The sequence below is a fragment of the Phoca vitulina genome, unplaced genomic scaffold (genome assembly GCF_004348235.1).
Source record: "Phoca vitulina isolate PV1807 unplaced genomic scaffold, GSC_HSeal_1.0 scaffold11, whole genome shotgun sequence".
Taxonomy (NCBI): domain Eukaryota; kingdom Metazoa; phylum Chordata; class Mammalia; order Carnivora; family Phocidae; genus Phoca; species Phoca vitulina.
Genome location: NW_022589714.1, coordinates 32,349,595 through 32,367,653, shown reverse-complemented (window position 1 = coordinate 32,367,653; position 18,059 = coordinate 32,349,595).

Below are 18,059 nucleotides of genomic sequence, written 5' to 3'. Positions count from 1 at the left end.
AAATTGCCTCAGCACTAAGTGTATTTGAAAGGTTCAGCTTGTGAGGTGGCTGAGGATTTGGGGGAAGGGTAGAAAAAGCTTGGCTTTTCTTATCTCATTCAAATTGGTTTGTCCATCTCTGCTACCATGTGTCTCACAAACATCAAGATGGGTGATCTCCTGGGGGACTTTTAGTACATTCCCCTCTGTCAGTGGAGGATTATATCCTACAATCTGTCCCCTAGCGCTTTATACACACCCATTTAAAATAACTCCAGTAACAGGATCTTTAATTGACTCAGGGGATGGTGGGGGGGCTTCCCCGTATGATTGTCGTTTTCGTTCAAAGGAGAAGAATGAAGTTGATTCTGTGCCTTGTGTCCGAGTAACAATATGTGAAAAGATTCATTTAGTCCTTAATCCTCACGGAAGATCTGAAAGGAGCTGATGGTTTAACAGGCACACAGTGTTCTGCTTTCGAGCTGTTTCTCTTATTTATGTCTTGGTTGTTAGAGCTCTAACCATTCCCTTTATTGTTCAGTAAAGAAAAAAGAAAAAGAAAGAAGAAAGAAAGAAAGAAAGAAAGAAAGAAAGAAAGAAAGAAAGACAAATTGATATTAGCAATTCATAAAGCAATGACTCCACACTTATAAATGAAATCTACTAAAGTCTTGCAGGGGAAAAAAAAAGTTTGGTTTGGAATATCTTGTGAGTCATTAGAGAGCAGAGCCTCCTGCAATGACAACTGGTTCTTCTGGAGAAATACGGAATGACGAAACTGGGTGGAAGAAAACAACGACTTTGAGTAAATTGATGTACATAAAGTGAGCATTGATTTTTTTTTTAAGACTTTTTTTTATTTATTTGACAGAGAGAGACAGCGAGAGAGGGAACACAAGCAGGGGGAGTGGGAGAGGGAGAAGCAGGCTTCCCACAGAGCAGGGAGCCCAATGCAGGACTCGATCCCAGGACCCCGGGACCGTGACCTGAACCGAAGGCAGACACTTAACGACTGAGCCGCCTAGGCACCCCGTGAACATTGATTTTTTACCCCACCTGGGTCTGGTCCTGCCATACTGCCTTACGTGGACACAAATGAGTTTTGAAATAGGTGTGGGATTGCATTGGTCTAAGGATTTATAGCAAAAATATTGGGCGGCCTGAAATTTCCATAATTCAGTTTTGGGGGGGAGGATAGATAAAGGTTACCCTTTCAACTCCCTATTTTTTTTCCTAACCCATCCCTAGTAGTAAATCAAGCTAAGAAGACTTTATTACAAAACTGGGGAAGTGGGAGGTAAAGGGATTATGCAGGCTAGCTGCTGTAAGCAAAATGATTAGTGTTGCTTTTTATTCTTACCAAACAGTACCTGTGTGTCCCCATCTGTTCTTGCCAGGTTGTACTGCTGTTTACGTCACTTAGTAAGCTAGCAGAGAACAAGCTAAACAGAAGCTCCCCAAATTTCCTAGAATGGGGAACTGTGGGGGCTGAAGGAAAGTATGCTAACAGATATCATATTTTCTAATTGTTTTTCTGGAGTGGTGAGTGGCCCACCCACTCATATCAACGTGACTCCAGAGTTTAGTGTATGTGGGACACGGGTTGAGAAACCTAGTTTGGCTGGGATTTGAATTTTTCTTGCTATATTGATCATGATCCTAGGTATCTGCCTAAAGATACATCTTGATACAGAGCAGCCCAGGAAGGTAAATACATAAATCAAATCAAAGCAAACAGAAGAGGTATATTTTGTTGAAGTGGCACAAAGTCCAACGAGGCAAGGAAGGGCCTTGGCCAAGGCACACACGAACAACATCTGAATTAAAAAAAGAACCACAGGAGGCATCTAATACCTACTAAAACTCCCAAATTGGAATTTTTCTTTTCTTTTTTCTCACCTTTCCTTTTTTTTTTTTTTTTTTGAGAGAGAGAGAGAGAGAGCACACATGAGTGGGGAGGGGCAGAGGGAGGAGGAGAGAGAGAATCTTAAACAGGCTCCACAGGCAGCACGGAGTCCGACGTAAACCTTGGTCTCACCACCCTGAGATCATGACCTGAGCTGAAACCAAGAGTCAGACACTTAACCAACTGAGCCACTCAAGCACCCCTCACCTTTTCTTTTTTAAAAATATTTTTGAGAGAATCAAAAAATTTGGAATTCAGTGTAGTGAGATCAAATTTCAAAGGAAATTGGACCTCTAAGAAGAAAATATTTACAAGTGAAGGTAGCCCTAAAACCAAATGAAATGACCTACAAATAATTCCTCAGTTGAAGAAATTTCAAGGTATTATTGACGTAAATCCTGGAAAGGCAGTTTTGAAAGGCGTGTCAAGCTATAACTCACCACTGAGATGCAAAGCTTTGCTGCATAACTAAACATCTCGCCAAAGACAACAGAGGACCAGAGGCTCCTCATGATCTTTAGTGAACAAACTAAATGGCCATTTGGTTCTTTCCCACAGGAAGATTCTGTTGTTTGATTAATATTAGAAGATTGGCAAACCCATTTTTCACTAGTGGTAAGTCCTATTATCACAGAATGTAATATGGAGGGAAAATAATTCAAGTGTGCTATCTTGCTTGTCTAATCTCACGACTCTCCTAAGTTGGTGTTCCATAACTAGCCACAAACCTGTGTGTAATAAGTGGATCGCCTTTAGTATGGGTGCCAAAAGGAGTCTCTTGGCACTGAAATATCTTCTTGAAGAGTGTCGGGCACCCCCATGCTCATAGCCTCTCTGTGGCACAATTTTTTAAGATAAAAATATTCCTGAAAATCGTTGCTCTTCTTTTCCTAGAGCCATAGGAAGGAGTTGTTCTCATGTTTTTTTGTTTTTGTTTTCCTTCCAAGTTAGACAATAATAGAATGAAATCATTGCTTTTGTAGGGACTCACTCTAAAATTGGTTGGGGTCAACAGATGAAGGAGAGGAATGGGGATGAACACATTTCATAATGTAGAGTGCTGTTGTCAACAAGGATTTGGGCAGAGTCTCCCCAAAGGACTGTTCGGATATTTGATTTACCTGAAGTATTTTCATATGTCTTGTAATCCATTTTTGTTGATCAATGAATAAAAGATTTTCTTTGTGGCAACTCCCCAATCTTACAGATCACTTTGACAAACAGACCAAAGTTGCCCTTATCTTTCCTTTAAAAGATTCCATAAACAAATCCTTAAGCATAAATCCAAATGAGTTCTTTAAAGCAGTATCATTCTCTGTCTAGGCATGGTGACAGTGTTCCATCTAAATGTGCTCTGGACACATTAAGTATGTGATACAGTTTCTAGCAATCTGAAGCATCATAGACATTTAGAATAAACATTTTAAAAATGAGACATTTCTTTTTCTTCAAACTGGAGTAATAGTGACTTTAGCTCAGTTTGATCTTACTCTCAAATCTGTAGTTCCTAATCATGTATGTCTCCAAAGTCGTTCATCCTCAGTTCCTCAGAAATGTCTTCCATACTGAGACAATGGTACAAAAGTTGTGTAATCTGCCTAAAGGTACAGCTCTCTCTTAGCTTTCTTCATAATCTTATATGGTCCCTTTTAGCATACTTGTATGTAGTAGGCTTTTAATATATTTACTGATTTTAGGATTTAACACCAGTAGGTAGCATAATAATAATAATAATAATAATAATAATAATAATACAAAATTGAGGTAGAAAAGCTAATTTGTGGTTTTGAGTAAAGCCTTCCCATTTCTTTTCGGTTTAATATCATCCAGTGAAACAGATGAAGGGAGCTAGGTCAAGTATTAGCAGGAAAATGAACGATTAGTGTTTGTACCCTTTGAACATGCAAAAAGATGTGTCGACATAATGCTATAATTAACAGACAGCAAATTGCCAGCAAGGCAGCTTCAACACAGCCAAAGTAGTAAAGCGTAGAGGATTCAACACAGGCAGCCATAGCCAAAATGGCCTCCACAGACATGCTACTTGGCTCATATTTTCACTCACAATGCTACCTGCTCTAGACCTTGACCCAACACTGCTCTGTTTTCTTTTGATTTGGTGATGGTGAACTGGCGGTCACCACAGACATTGGGTCATTGCCAACCTAAGAGACCCTGTAACAGACAATGGAGCAGTCACAACGAGTGTGGTCACTGAAGTGAAAGCATGAGGAAAATTGCCTGTTTTTTACATTTTTTTTAATCACAAAGACAAAACTCATTGACCGACTGACCGAACAAGACTAGTTCATGTTTCAGTAATGCCAAGAATGCTCAGAATGAGAGCTGGAAAAATTCTTGGTGTTTGTGTTAGATTCTGTACATGATGAGTCTCTTCATCACAAGATAGATGAGCAATATCGCAGAAGGCCTTGGATCTCCTGGATAGGAATGCTGAATAGTTGAAAGCCACTGAGATGTTCACCATCGCTGTTCCAGACTTAGTGCCAGTCACAGAAATCAGCTCTGATCTCCAGTTGAAATGTTTATTTTTAGTATACTACAATTGTCTCTTGCCAAGAGCCTGGTTTATTTTAGTCTTAGTCAGGCTTCATATATAAGTGTTTAGGGCTTGCTTGAACTAATAAACCTTTATATTCTTTGAAAAACTGTGATGGATTAAATGTCTGGAGAGTGTGCTCTTCCTCAGAAGGATAATTAAAAGCTTATTCTTTTCCTGTGTGCATCAAAACCCAAAACTAGATATGGCTTTCTAACAATCAAGAAATGAACTATCAAGACTTGTACCATACTTGACCAGTGTTAGTCTTGAAGAATAAAAATAAATTAATAAAATAAATAAAAACAAAACACAATCATTTATATTTATCATAATTGTTATAGATAGAAACATATGAGGAAACTAGATTCAGTTTATCAAATATTTTAATCCTCAAAACAACCCTGCTATATATGGACTATTATGTCCCTTTACAGATATAAAATATTAAATAATTTGTCCAAGGGTTCAAACTAACTCTTTTGAACTTCCAAGTCTAGTTTTTATTTTACTTTTTTTTTTTTTTTAATAATACACACACATTTTAGTAGAGACTGGCCATAGCCCTGGAGCTTACCAAGCAGGGATGTGGCAATCAGATATTCGTGTTCCACTAGATTCATGTTGAACAGGTATGATAGGAAAGATATGGCCCCCCGGAGATGCCTGTGTCTTAACCCCTGAAACTGGGACTATTGGATTACAGAGTTATGGTGAATTAAGGTTGCAGATAGAATTAATGTTGCCAATCAGCTGAACTTAAAATAGATTTTTCTGAATTATCTGATTGGGCTCCATGAAAGCACAAAGGCTATTAAAAGTGGAAGAGGAAGATGTGACTACACAATAAGGGTCAGAGAGGGCAGTGTGGCTGGCTGTGAAGATAGAACAAGGGGTCAATGAGTCGAGGAATGTGGGCAGGCTTTAGAAACTGGGAAAGGCGAGGATATGGATTCTTCCCTAGAGCTTCAGAAAACAAACACACGCTGCCAACATCTTGCCCGGTGAGACCCATTTTGGACTTTTGACCTCCAGAACTATAAGATAATAAACTTGTATTGTTGAATCCACTAAATTTGTGGTTAATTTGCTATAGCAGGAATAGAAACCAAATCAGATGGTATATACAACACCTGCTCCTACATTTACCTCTGTTGGCTTTGTACCCAATTCACAATTTCATCTGCAAAAATGACCTCCTACTAGCTTCTGCCGCTGGACCTTGAAGTTGGTAGAACATTGAAAACCATTTCTCTTGAATTCCACTGATGGGCAACACTGAGAAACCCTAACCTGGCAATCTAGGACCCTAGGACCTGCTTTTCTTTCAGATTCCAATTACAGGGGTCTAATGTTGAATAAACTGAATGCCAATGACGTAATGCTAGATCATTCCAAAGATTGTATTGTAAGTCAAGGTAAAATAAAAATTAAATTGTGTGCTTTGAAAACTTCAGACCTTATTTAATGATGGAAATGGTTTGTTAGATTATCTGGTCTAATAGTCTTATTTCAAATCCTCATTTTTCAGATGAGGGAACAGACTCAGAAACGGTAAGTGATTTGACAAAGATCTCACATCTTATTTGTGGCAGAGCTAGATATAGAACAAATTCTCCTGATTCTGAGTACAAAGCACTTCCCTGACCTTCACTCAACCTGAGTTTTATCGACCTGGTGGAATAAATTGCTTGTTTTCCCCAGGACTCTGAGGATGACCTGATTTCCTTAATCCTGATATTCCATCCCAGTACTTCTCCTAACCTACCACCATTAACTTGATTTTCCTCCTGCCTCCTCCCTCAATCCCCATCATATGTAAACTCTGATTTACATCTGAACAGGAAACACACTCAAAATATATTCCTCAAGTGTTTACCCAACAGTGCTCCAGGCAATACCAGTAACGAAGAACTAAACGATCATATATTACTATTTTTTTATTCGTTGTAAATATTTACTTTATGACAGAATCCTAATCCACTCTCAAAAGGTTAGTAAATTCACTGGAACTCTTTACTGTAAAGGTTTTACGTTTTCAAATAATTCACCTTTATTTCAGTCCCGCAAAATAAAGCCTTCTCTTGGCCTTTAACCACGACTTCTCATTGAAACTGGAGTGGTCTGTAATTAAATAATGAAAGAAAAAGTTTCTGTTTTGAAGTGATCAAACTATTATCTTCCAACAATCAAGCACATTGAAAACTCCTTCCTCCAGTGATGAATATATTTGAATTAAGCCCACAATTTTTAGCTCTGAATTGGCTCCTATCTTGTCTTATTTCATGTCCCCTATTCTCCACATCATCCTCACTTAGGAATTTCTACTAGTTCCTTGACTTCACTAATCTGTGTCTTAATGCCTTTGCTTTTACTGATTATCTTCCCCAGAACTATACCCATCTACCTATTTACTGCAGAGTACACTTTCTGAACACCCATATGTGAGGAATGAGGTGAGGTGCTGGAGTGGTCATGAGAAAAGCACAAAATCCATGAATTAATAGAATGTAGGATATAGTCAAATAAAACAGCAGTTACAAAAGCACATGACAGGGCGCCTGGGTGGTTCAGTGGGTTAAGCGTCTGCCTTCAGCTCAGGTTGTGATCCCAGGGTCTTGGGATCCAGCCCTGCATCACTGGGCTCCCTGCTCCGCGGGGAGTCTGCTTTTCCCTCTCCTGTTCCCCCTGCATGTGCTCTCTCTCCCTCTCTCTCTGTCAAATAAATAAATAAAATCATTGAAAAAACAACAACAACAAAAAAGCATGTGACATAGGTATAACAGTAGGGTAACTATAGATCCGCTCCTGGGAAAAATACCTAAGCCTGCATTTATAGAGGGGATCTGTTTGAGGGGAGAAACTGTGGCTTTTATCATCACTGCAAGCTTGGGAGTGAGTAGCATACAATTCACACTCAGTATATGTTGATAGAATTAATGAGCACTATCTGCGATGAGCTGCCTCCTGAGACACAAAGTTACTATGATTCTTTTGCTTGCAGATGACTTTGCATCATAAACATTTATTGTCTGTCTGGGTAGAGTTCATCAGAGAGTGGTAGACATTACTTTGGTACTTCAGGTTTGTAAATTGAAACCTTTTGAGTTATTTCCCCCATTGAATTTCTCTGAATTTGCCTGTTCAGACTGAGCAAATTCAGTCACTCTCAGGACTAATAAAAATTTGGAGATTAGACATAACAGGTTTTGAATCCCAGCTTTGCCATTTATGTGTAGGTGACACTTGGCATGTTACCTAAGCTCTAGCCTATAATAAGCCGTGTCTATTTATTCTATTTATTTATCAAGTTTTTATTGAGCAACTACTATCTTCTGAGCTCTAGGTTATGAGCCTTGTCTATTAAATGGGTCTTAGAATGATCAAAGCAGTCATATCAAAGGACCTGGAAGAGTGCTATCTAGTGAATACTCAATAAATGTTGTTAGTCTTCTTTGCATCTTCCCCCATACCTTTGATGATACATATTTGGCATAAATTTTTAGAATAGCTGAAGTAGATGGAATTATGCACAAACAATTGAATTTCTATTCAGTATTTTGCCCAGTAGTCCATATCTAGCAATAGGATAAAGAATCAAGAATTGGCGCTATGTTAAGTAAATGTCCTGTCCTTCCTGCCCCTTATAGACTACCAGCTCTCTAATGAACAACAGGAAAGAGATTATAGGATTACAGGATAGATCTTATTCTATCTCCATAATGTTACTGGATGTTAAAAGTTACATATAGTCTCAAACAGCACAGTGGTCTCATTTGGGAATTCAATTAATTGGAAAGTTGATGGTGTAGGGATATGTTATGGAGACCTCTAGGTGATCATCAAACCCATCCTCCCTTCTTTCTGGGCCCCCAGTGAGCCTGCATTTCCCCATCTCCATAGCAGCTAGATTTGGCTATGGGATTGACTTCTACTTAGCGGAGTATGAGTGCCTGTGAGGTTTGCCACTTCCTGACCTGTCCCATAAAATCCTCCCATGCATGATTCTCTGTATCTTCACATCTTCTAGCTGACAGGAAAGGATGAGCCCCCGAGATGAGCTTGGAGAGATGGTGGAAACACAGGATGGAAAAAGCCCGAGTTCCTGAATCCCCACTTGGACAGTTGCCCAAATAGGAACATCCTTTTGAATTACTGAGTGAGAAGTAACTTACATTATGCTAAGCTGCTGAGATTCAGCGGTGCCTCTTTTGTGGTTTTTAGCATTATTCCTTTCTAATATATGACCTAAAAGATAAAGCCCAAAGACTTTAGTTCCAGTCCTCTTTTCATTAGCAATTGGCTTCATTTTAAATAATGGCTTCCCTTTCCAAGGTTTCAGATAGACTGTTTAAGGTGAGAAAGCACTTCTTTGCTTTCTTCTTACTCTCAGCTCATAACCTAGAGCTCAGAAGATAGTAGTTGCTCAACAAAAACTTGATCAATAAAATAATTCAGTAAGCCATTGGTTTTATATGGAGAAGCGTCTGTCTGATACAGTGTTTATATGCATACACTCTCCAGTCAGACTGCTGGGGTTCAAATCCTGGCTGAAACCCTTAATGACTGACTTTGGTAAAGTTACTGACACTCTGTGTCTCAGTGTTCTCATTTGTAAGTGAGGGTAAAAAGAAACGTACCTTGAAATTATCCCCCTCCATTATTATGGGAGTTAAGGAGTTAATAGATGTCAAGCTCTTATTCATTTTATTTTAATTGAATTTTTTTAATATACAATGTTACCTTAGTTTCAGATGTCAGGCTTTGAAAACAGGGCCTCACCGTAGTGAGAAGTCAGGAATATCATCCCGTATTGAGTATTTCTGTGTGACAGACAATGTTCTAGTGTCATTACTTCACTAAGGACCCAGAGCGTGTGCTTCCTAGGGCCCACTCCTGTGTTCTGTGGTAACGAACTAGAATCCCCTCTGAATGTATGCTTCATCCAGCACGATTCCGGCTAGGTATCTGAAACCAAAGATTCAATGCAGGAATATTTTTTGGAAGAATTAGGAAGACAATGAAGCTTCAGTCCTCTGAAAAGGAGCTTTGTAATGGCAAAAGCTACCAAGAAGCTGCCGTAACACCCTTGCCTGAAGTGATGTCCCGGCCTGGCTGGATGTTCATACCTTATCAATGCTTCACAGCTCAGCTCAAATAGTACCTCTTCCTCAAAGTCTTACCTGAGGGCTCCATGAGGAAATGGTGGGATCTTCCTCAGTGCCTTTCATATTGTTGATGTTCTTCTACCTTGAATTGCACTTTGTTTTTGCCTTTGTTATCTCCCATGCTAAAATAGAAACTTCTTGAAGCATGCGAGTCCATGTCTTACTGGCTTTTGCATCCCAAAATCCCCTCCTGCTAGCAACCTTGAGTTGAAAGCACGGAGCACAGAGGGACACGGAGCAAACTGGACATTTTTCCTGCCCTTGAATTTTGAGGCTTTCCTGAAGGAACACCAGAGACTGGCACACAGTATTTGGTCCAAGAGGCAACTCTGTAAACAGAATTGCTGTCTTTATTTTAAAAAAAATTACTGAGAGTGATTTTAAAGTAGAATATGGGAATATTTTCACAATAACCTCTAAGAGATTTTTTTTAAAAAGCAAGACAAAAGGAAGAACTGAAGAGCCACTCCGGGAGTAGCACTGGCTGCTTCACAGCCCCGGGAAGCAACTGGAAATCATCCGGCTCTAGTTCTGCAGCGGCTGGGGCGTTACAGTCCAGGACCCACGAGCCACCTCTCAACTTCCAGACCAGTGACGGGGATCAATGATTCGTCTAAATGCCGCCAGCACATAACTGGCCATTTGGGTCAGAATCCCTAGCCTTGTTGCAGAAGTAGAGACACCTGCCTGGGAAGGAAGAGTCTCTTTGTCTTTGGCAGATTCTCAACTGCCGAGCTCTGACGGGTTATGTCAGCACGGACAGTGGAAGAGAGTTCTCCTCTGGAGACCGGGTGACTTGAGCTCTGTCCTTGACCTAGCAGAGGGTTTGGCACAGATTGAAGGGACGAATGCCACCGAATGGCTCTGGACAAGCCATTGAACTTATCTGGGCCTCGGTTATCTCTTAGCGAGAAATGAGGAGGTTGGACCACATTCCGTTTCGTCAGATGACTTTTCATGGTCCCAGAGTGAAAGCTTATGTCCCTTCTATAATATCTGTGAGAAAGGCAAGACATAAGGTGTTATAAGCCCCTCACTCTCTACCATCAACGACAGGGACATGTGTGCGCAGCGCACCCCGCGCTGACGTCGTTTGTACAAGGAATCTAAAACACACGCAAAAAAACCCCAAAACAAACAAACAAAAAAAACAAAGAAAAAACAGCAGCAGTTAACTGAATCTTCCTGTAGGAGCCTGTGTACAGCATCTCCCCGGGGAAAAGGCTGCCTATACTGTATCCCTCCGCCCGGGGGCCTCATGCTGCAGGCAGTGACCGGCTCACTTTGAGTAAACGGTCCCTAACAGTTGCTATTACTGATCAGATTATCAGGGCTGGCTGCAAATATCACCTCAGTAAAAATCTCCAGATAGCCCAGAGATTTCTAAGCCTTACGAATGCCTACTTAATGAAGCAATATTTTTGAGGACAGATATCCAGTCAATTAGAACATTCAGCTGTGCCTTTAACAGCCTTGGCGCTCTTAACTACTTTTTTGATCAACCCTTCTTCCCTTGGGTTGGAAGAAATACCTGACGGGGCCCTCACCAATCTCGAGATTTCAAATCCAAGGGTGGTTGTTTTTTGTTTGTTTGTTTGTTTGTTTGTTTTTCCCCCAGAGCACTTCTGTTTTTACCAGCTAGAAAAACTGGTGAGATCATAGGCTACTCTTACTGGTCATTTATTGAGTAGAGAAAACTGATTAAAAAGCAGAGAAGGAGGGCTTCTTCTCTCACACATAAGCACACATAACTGCAACTGGCCTCCTTGTCCCGCTTTGCAGCCCCTACCGTGTGGACCCCCGCCGCATTTGCATTGAGCAGGACAAATGGCCTATTTTCAATCCTCTGGAGTCAGCTGTCTCCCACGTGCCGCTGTCTGCCTGACTCTCCATTGTTCTTCGGGACTCCGGCAGCAGGAGGGAGGGGACATGTGGAACCACTCTCACCCTCTGGCCCCTTTCATCACACCACAGACAGACTCTTTCCAAGAACTCGAATGGGCATCCACAACCTCCCCTCCGATTGCTCATTAATCTGCCCCTTCAGACATTCCTCTGCCTTTTGGCTGGCCTGGCCCATGCCCCAGGAGGATAATATTCAGAGTGGAACCACTTATTTCGAGCAGTAAGTATAATTCAGGAAGGCAGGGCCATCTAATAGCATCGGAGTGTTAGGTAGATCTGAGCTCCCTGAACAGAAGCTTCTGTGTGGAGTAGGTGACATGCCCTGAACTAGTAACCATGGGAGGAGCGGACAAACATGCATTGGGAGATTGCCAGGAGCAAAGCTCTGTTAGGGGCCTGCTGATGATAAAGAGAAGCTCAAAGATTGTCCTTGCCTTTACGAAGCTGCCCTTCTAGTTGGGAAGATAAAACATGACCACATGAAGAGGAAGTGAGTGAATTCCAACATAACGTGACACCATCAGAGGAGGGAAGGTGAATTTCCAAGCTGGAAGGCTCCTGAAAATCTTGAATGAGGAAGTGGGATTTGATCTGAGCCTTAAAGGATTGGCCAAGCTTTATGCAAATAGAGTGGAGGGAAGGCCAGTGGTTCGAGTAACAAGGCAGGACAGGAGGAGAGCCTTGCACGGCCTCTGTGCTGGAGCGGCTGAGGCAGGGGTTGGCCCAGAGGGTGAGTGGGGGCCAATCTGCGAAGCTGAGCCGGAGGTGGGTGGAAGAGACCTGTATTTTCTTCTGCCACTGCTGTTAGATAAAGAGTCGTTTGCCAGCTATCTGCTATTTCTCAGATGAGATAGGAACACTTCCCTGTCATCCCTCATGGTGATGTTGTGGGGGTGACGGAGATATTGTTTGTAAAACACTTAGAAATAAGCAGCCGGTTTAAAATAAGAAAGATAGTGCCTTATTATTTCAAACCGAGCTTTCTCTGTTTAATGAAGCAGCTTCTCACCTGAGCTGCTCCCTGGGTGTTCACCAGGCAGTTTAGAAAGCAGCGTGAAAGCCCTGCCAGGCCCTAGGCTACCGTTGAGCACGCTGAAGCAGCAACTTCTGGAATGGTCCCCCAGTGGCCTGACAGGGTCCTGTTCCCTGCGAGGTGTCTGTCCATTTGACTCCCAGGGAAAGGGCTGCATCAACAGTTATGATCAAGCACGCCCGACGTGAGCCGCTGAGCAGAGCACAAGGCTTAGTGCAGCCCTTTTACATCTCGTGGCGTAGAGAGTAAGCCTGTGGAGAGGGGCGTGTGGCTGGGGATCCAGACATCTCGGGGCTGGGGTCCGTCTGGCACAAGGAAACGTCACAATATGGAGTCAGCGTGCCGTACAATTATACCATTGCAGCCACGAAATGGGGATCTCCACGTTGACTCCTCCTTGCACCACGTGGCCTGTGTGACTTCTCATACTTCCAGAAAAGGAGGTGCATGTGTTCTTCTGGAGGGGGCTGCGTATACAGACACTGTCTGCCTTGCTCTGTGCTGAGTGTAAGGCCGTCGGCTCATCTGAGCTCTGCAACAAATGCAAAGCAATCATATCCATTTGCCCTTATCTTTAAAAAAAAAAAAATCAACACATCTTCAAATGGGTTTTATGAGGTCATTTCCTCCACATTGCCATCCCATCTTATTCTAGAGCCATCAGAATGTTAATGGTTTAAATGAGAATAAAACCTCAGTTTTGAGCAGACCTGGGCAACAGTTTTCACTCTCGCTCCATGGACATGTGTGTACTGCGTGCACACAAGTAACAGTATCTCCTTTTCACCTCCAGGTCTGAGAAATGCAAGTTTACAGAGGGAGTTCTCCATGGGAACAACGGAAAGAATGAATGAAGGATCTGTAGAGAGCTGCAGAGAAGAGTTCCGAGAAAGGTATTAGAAAACTGTAGGGGGTTGCCCCCATTTTCTCCTACCAGTGGTCCAGGAAGGGCAGGCACTGAGCTCTCTGATCTCCCAGGCAGAAGGACCCCTCCTTGTCTCCTGCCTCCTGGATTCTGGGAGGCAGTAGGGCTCATTCCAAGGTGCCCCAGGAGAATCGGTAGGTTGACAATGAGAATCCTGCCCCCAACATGCATGGATCTTAGAATGTATAAATCTTGATTAAGGTTATTGTGAAGAAGAGGAGGAGTGGAGGATGGAAAGAATTCTACTATACGAGCTTCAAAATGATAAGACTCCCTTCTCATGTCAGGACTAAGAAAAAGAACTAACTACAGAATTCCAGAAAGTCGTGGATGGAACAGTTATTTAGAAGAAAAAAATTTTAATGTAGGCTCCACACCCAACATGGAGCCCAATGTGGAGCTCGAACTCGTGATCCTGAGATGGAGACCTGAGCCGAGATCGAGAGTCACACGTTTAACCCACTGAGGCCCCCGGGCGCCCTTAGAGATCTTTATTGGCCTTCTCTCCTCTCTTATCTCTTTTCCGCACGTACTCACAACGCTAGAGAAATGGTCGACTAATGAGCTCTTTGTTCATTTTTTTGAGGCAGAGAGAAGGCTCCCTGTTGGCACCATCAGTACTTTCGAAGGTGAGGACTAGCACAGACACCAAACAAGTTGAGAGGTCAGGTTGCATTTATCACCAATCTCGGTTGCCACTGTCTCATCCCTATGCTTTCCCTGAACAATGTTTTGCCAAATGAGGAGACTCTTTTAAAAAGCCATAGTCCCACCTGGCTCGATGTTCGAGCTGATAAAATTGAGCTGGAGTCAGACTGAAGGCATCTTGTCTGTGGATTCCTTACCTGGTTTCTTAACGGAAAACTTTTGGAGGTTACTATTCGTTTCCCAGAATTCCCAAATGAGCTTAACCTGCTCTGAGGCATCGTGAACTCTTCTTAGGCTATCCTTTCAAAACGGAGGGAGCAACCCATCGATGGATCTGATTAGCAGCAGTGAAAAGTCACAGAGACAGAGAGAGAAAAACAAGAAGGAGGAGGAGGAGAAGGAGAAGAAGGAAAAAAACAAAAATCTACAGTACAGAAAAAATATGTTACATGTAAAGAGGGTGGATGTTGTTTAGTGAAACTTGTTTTTGTTCTATAGACACACAAACACACACATGCGTGAAGATGTGCATGCATGTGTGGGGGGGGGTTGCCCAGGGTTATTCTTTAAGAGTCTTTATTATTGAAAGTCTCACGCAAAAAGGTTTGAAAGACACAGCTCTGGGGTGAATAAAATGTTCCAGGGAATCACGGCATAAAAACAGGCCCCTAACTCAATGACACACTCCTATTGGGCCTCGGGGTACAATTTTGTACTCTCTTTGAGTTTCTTTTACAAATGGCACCCCAATGCCCCCTAAACTTAATGACTGAACTATTTAATCACATGTTCTTTGTCCACACTGCCTCATGCCAAAATTAAGTATTCTTCCTTCTACTAGGATTCTGTAAAAAGGAACAAGACCAATCCACATTTGCTAATGTTACTCTTTGAAGAGCCCGATAGTCCTTGTGATTAAAGTATTTGCACAAGGCAAGAGGACCACCTAAGCACCTGCTCTGGGCTCAGCATTTTCCTGTGTGCCAAGCCACTTCAGTTCCTATCAGAACTGACCTGGGGAGTCCCGACGTGCCCAGCTAGGCTTGGTGAAATGGTGGGGCTAACCTGCCAGACATTTATTGGCGTAAAGGGCTGAGAAAACATCTGGGAAAGAACACCACCCCGTAAAGATGGGGTTTGTCAAGACAAACTCAACCAAGAAACAAAGCTTCGGTCATCTGAATACGACACGGTTGCCCTTCAGCCTTGCCGTTGGACCAGAATAACAAGTGAGTCCTGTTTGAATCCTGTGAAGCCAGAGTGGTCTGGGAGGAAGCAGGAAAAATGACAGCAACTGAGAAGAGTCGGTTGAACTAAAACTCTATGCAGAGCAGCCGTGCCCCAGCATCCTTTTAGCAGAGCACGCCATAGCTAGGGTATGAGAGACCTTCCCCCCACTTGCCCTCCGGCGCTCATGTGGCCTGGACACCATGAGATTTCCTGTGCCTGGGCAGCAATACCCAGTAAGAATCTGTGTTGTCCAGAGGAAGAGGACCGTGTGTCGTGGACAACCAGGTGTCCAGATGAGGTGGTGCCTAGACAGAGGTGGCAGTGGGACCTGTGCAGAGAAGTGGGTGCTAACTCACTGCAGCACAGTGTGAGACACCCCTGGAAAACTCCCGAGTTTACTTGAAAGCTGGGACTTTGGAACGAGCGGGTGTTCTACGTGGAACGGTGAGAGAAATAGCCAGAGAAATATTGGCTACTCATATTTGATATGTAAGTATTAAATGGCAAAAAAAAAAAAAAAAAAACACAACCAAACATATCCTGAATCACATGTTTCCTTCAAGTGTCCTTTGGAGAATACACCCTATCATATTTTAGCTACTTGTTTTCTAAGTTACTAATAAGGACTACACAGCATGTACAAGGAGATGCTCTACATAATTGGAAGCTAGATATAGACACACAGATCAGAGAATCTGGGTCACAAAGGAGAAAATGCTTCAGACTTCCTGGGCATGCACTAAGGAAGATACATTGCCTCGGGCGAGCTCTGATAAGAAGTTACTAAGGAAAGAAATATGAATTGATCATTTCTAGATTCATAAGTTTACAGCCGACTCCAAAGGTGTAGAGAGGTGTCAGAGCATTTGAAAATTAAAATGATCAAATATTAGTTTTTTAAGCTCTGGCTGGAAGGAATTTCAACAATGTAAGATATCAAAATGAGATATCTAGTTAGCTTGCTGGAGTGTTCCCCGTTTATCTACAAACAGGGTAATATCTTGATATTAGATAATGGAATATTTTTAGTCACTTTTCCTAGTTTTACTTTTGTGTCATTTCCCAATTTTAAATGAGAACTGCTTTAATCTCACGGTGGGGAGGACAAAATGCCGTGATTATTTTTTTCACAACTTCTTGTGTTTTAGGATCTTGTGATCTGAGATTGTCAGTGTGGAGGGTGGGACAAATCGTACCTGGAGAGTAAGCTCATTTCCTGGTGTTTCCGTCTGGTTTCTGATACATTCTTCACAAGTAGAGCAACAGCTCCCAAATAAGGATGAACATCAAAATAAGCGTGGTCCTCAGATTTTGCAGACTGGAGAATGGTATTCAGTAAACTGGAGAAGAGAATTGTTCTTCTGCTTTACACACACAATGAATGCCAAAATTTAAAAAGATGGCAGGCAAGCCTCTTAAATATTAAATCCGTCCCTGTTCAAAACCATTTATTAAGCACTAACCATATGCAAGGCACCATGCCAAATGTACTATGGTGAAATTGGGTCAATATCATTGTGTTTTTTGCGGGGGGAGAGTGTTTGTGATCAGTAGAGACCAAGTAAAGCATACCGACCATTATTATAAGACAGTTTATAAAAAGTTATGCAAAAACTTGGTATATAAGGAAGAGAAGAACCAGGATAGTGCAGAATGACAAAAAGTAAAAGAGATGTGGATAAAGGGGCCAGTAACCAAAATAATGAAATGCTTCAGGGAGTTTAAAGTGGAAAAAAGCATAGACAGTGGTTTTTGGTTTTGTTTTGTTTTCTAGTTGTATTCCATTCCCCTTTTGCAAATGAAGAAACCGAGATGTAGAGTTAAAATAAGTTGCTTAAGTTCATATTGCCAAAAACTGGCCGACCCAGAATTTAAACACGTCTATTGGACTATAAAGTATGGACCTTTATGTAACATTGGGGATCATGCTGAAGTTAACCAGCAAAAACTGCAGAGGACCAAATCAACATTTTATAAAAATATTTATTTATTTGAGAGAGAGAGAAGGGGGAGAGGAGAAGAGGGAGAGAGAAACTTAAGCAGAGTCCACAGTGAGCGCAGAGCCCTACATGGGGCTCAATCTCAGGACCCTGAGATCATGACCTGAGATGAAATCAAGAGTCGCATGCTTAACCGACTGAGCCACCCAGGCGCCCTAACACTTTTTTTTTTAACTTCCATCAATAATTCTTAGTATCCTGGAAGCTGGAGCAGAGGAAGTAATTAAGGGATTAACCCAGGATTAAGAAAACGGCATAAGTTCAGAAACTGAGAAATCTGGTGGAGGATTTAAATGATTAAAATCTAGTGATTTAAATGGCTGTTCCCAGATTATAAAGTGGAAGAAGAGCAAGAAAAAGCAAGATGACAAAATTGAGTGAATATGTGCTGTTGTTGGGGCTTTTTGTAAGGGCGAAGATGGAGTTGAATAGGAGTGAGAGAGTGCAAAAGGCATATTCAGGGAGGGCTATTTCAGAGTTTAAGATCATATAGATGGAGGTGCAGAGTGATGGTCTGACACGTAGACATTCAGGCATCTGTGGAAATAGAGTAGGAAGGTCACTGAGTTTGAATAAGTGACGTCAGGGCACTAGGAATGGTGTAATGAAAATCTAAAATCTACACGAGCCATTCAGAGTGATGTAGGTTAGACATTACTCTTACACTGAACATGCGTGGAAGTTTCCTGTTTTGCTTGCATCAGG